Source organism: Mandrillus leucophaeus, unplaced genomic scaffold (genome assembly GCF_000951045.1).
Source record: "Mandrillus leucophaeus isolate KB7577 unplaced genomic scaffold, Mleu.le_1.0 Scaffold584, whole genome shotgun sequence".
Taxonomy (NCBI): Eukaryota; Metazoa; Chordata; class Mammalia; order Primates; family Cercopithecidae; genus Mandrillus; species Mandrillus leucophaeus.
The window spans coordinates 1714722-1717253 of NW_012106297.1; the positions used below are offsets into that span (position 1 = coordinate 1714722).

At 41.0% G+C, this 2532-nt stretch overlaps 1 pseudogene; it reads left to right on the forward strand.

Moving 5' to 3' along the window:
- The first annotated feature begins 682 nt into the window (after nt 1–682).
- LOC105553188 lies at nt 683–1762 on the forward strand (annotated as a pseudogene).
- Nucleotides 1763–2532: the final 770 nt, after the last annotated feature.

Below are 2532 nucleotides of genomic sequence, written 5' to 3' on the forward strand. Positions count from 1 at the left end.
CATTTTAGGGACTTAAATCTTTAAAACAAGGGCATTCAGAGCAAGGACTGAGTTTAGAATCACTATTTTCTGCTCTATCTAGGCATTGTTCAGAATTTCAATCATGAAATGCTCAATATTCTGGCTAATATACTTTGCTTTTGGACACCGAGTTACGCAGTTAATTATATGTAGAAAGCTTTAGAGGTGACTACGAGGGGCATTTTTCCTTCACTGTTTTAATACATACTACATTTTAATTGATCAAAGTTTCTAATATTGTAAAAATACATTTAGGAATGATAATTATTTAAAGAAATATTCTGACTTCCATTTTGAATATTTGAAAAATTAGGTTGCCTGGTTAAGTCTCCATAATCTATTTAAGAAAATAGTTATGTAAATACAGAAATGTTTAACTACAAGGTATAAATTTAGGAAAGTTACAGTCGCATGATTCAGTATTGGGAAAGCATTCCCATTAAAAGTTAATTATGTTCTTGTATTCTTCCACCACCATGACAATGCATAGGGTCCATAGCGATTCTTTATAAATGCTGACCCTCATCTCCCACCGCCAACCCTCCCACATCACAGGTCTTCTCATGTCCCATTAACAACTTCATTGTACAGGATTCTGTACTATGAAACATCCTGGAAATCTTTTAAAGGGTCTTGCAGACCCGCATCCAGGAACAGAGCCCTTTGCTCTTCCCTCAGAATGAATGGACACCAGAAATCAGATATTTATGCCCAAGAAAAGCAGGATTTTGTTCGGTACTTCTCCCAGATTGTTAGGGTGCTGACTGAGGAAAGATGGGGCTCCCAGAGACAGAAGATGCTATTGCCCAGCTCAAGGAGGTCCTGGAGTGCAATGCATTGGAGGCAAGTATCCCCCAGGTTTGACGGTGCTAGTAGCATTTGGGGGAACTAATGGAGCCAAGGAAACAGGATGCTGATAGTCTCCAACGGGCCCTGACTGTGGGCTCGTGTGTGGAACTGCTGCAAGCTTTCTTCCTGGTGGCAGATGACATCATGGATTCATCCTTCACCTGCCGGGGACAGATCTGCTGTCAGAAGCTGGGCATGGATTTAGATGCCGTCAATGATGCTATCCTTCTGGAAGCATGTATCTACCACCTGCTGAAGATCTATTGCCAGGAGCAGCCCTATTACCTGAACCTGACAGAGCTCTTTCTGCAGAGTTCCTATCAGACTGAGATTAGGCAGACCCTGGACCCCATCCCAGCTCCCCAGGGCAATGTGGATCTTGGCAGATTCACTGAAAAGAGACACAAATCTATTGTCAAGTACAAGACAGCTTTCTACTCCTTCTACCTTCCTGTAGCTGCAGCCATGTACATGGCAGGAATTGATGGCAAGAAGGAGCACAGCAATGCCAAGAAGATCCTGCTGGGGATGGAAGAGTTCTTTCAGGTTCAGGATGATTACCTTGACCTCTTTGGGGACCCCAGTGTTACGGGTGAAGTTGACAGTGACATCTAGTACCAAAAATGCGGTTGGTTGGTGGTTCAGTGTCTGCAACAGGCCATTCCGGAACAATACCAGATCCTGAAGGAAAATTCAGGCAGAAGGAAGCCGAGAAGATGGCCTGGGTGAAGGCACTATATGAGGAGCTGGATCTGCCAGCTGTTTTCTTGCAATATGAAGAAGACACTTACAGTTACATTATAGGACTCACTGAACAGTATTCAGCGACCCTGCCCCCAGCATCTTTCTGGGGCTTGTGCACAAAATCTACAAGCGGAAAAAAGTGACCTAGAGACTGCAAGGGAGGCAAGAGGAGGCACTCAATAAATAAATTATTGTGGAAAAAAAAGGGGCATGCATACCATAATTTTAGGGGATAAGCAAATATGCATCTGTAGAAGGACAGAGATTGAGAATCCATCCCTACAATTCACAACGCATGGTATATAAAGTGGCCGTTGCCATTGCACTCTTACTTTTATGTTACTGACACATATATTTGGGGTCAAAATGTACTAGTTATATTACAGTGTATTCCGTGATATAAAGTATGCAATATGAATGGGTTTGTAAGAAAGGATATAGGATCAGGATACTCTGAGAGTTAATGTTGCTGAGTGAGAAGCATTATAAACAGCTTATAATAATCTAGATTAAATTACCTGCATAGGAGGCACAGCAACCTGTAAAAGAAGAACATTTTTTCTCAATCCAATAGGGGTAACACTAGCTAAACAACAGCTACTAATACTAAAAATTGTACTTATGGTTTGAAAGTCAACTAAACCTAATATTTAAAATCTAAGAGGAAGAAAATTTTGTCAAGATTTTGCTCAACCAGGTGGACAGTGAGATGTCAACAAGAAAGATGCAACAACATTTTATTTGTATGTGTGCAGCATATTATCTATTTTTGTCCAAGACCGGGAGAAAATAAGACTTGTTAAAAGCTTCATTACAGTAAGCAATAGAAAAAGTCTATGTAAATGACGAGTTGATGGGTGCAGCACACCAACATGGCACAAGTATACATATGTAACAAACCTGCACGTTATGCACATG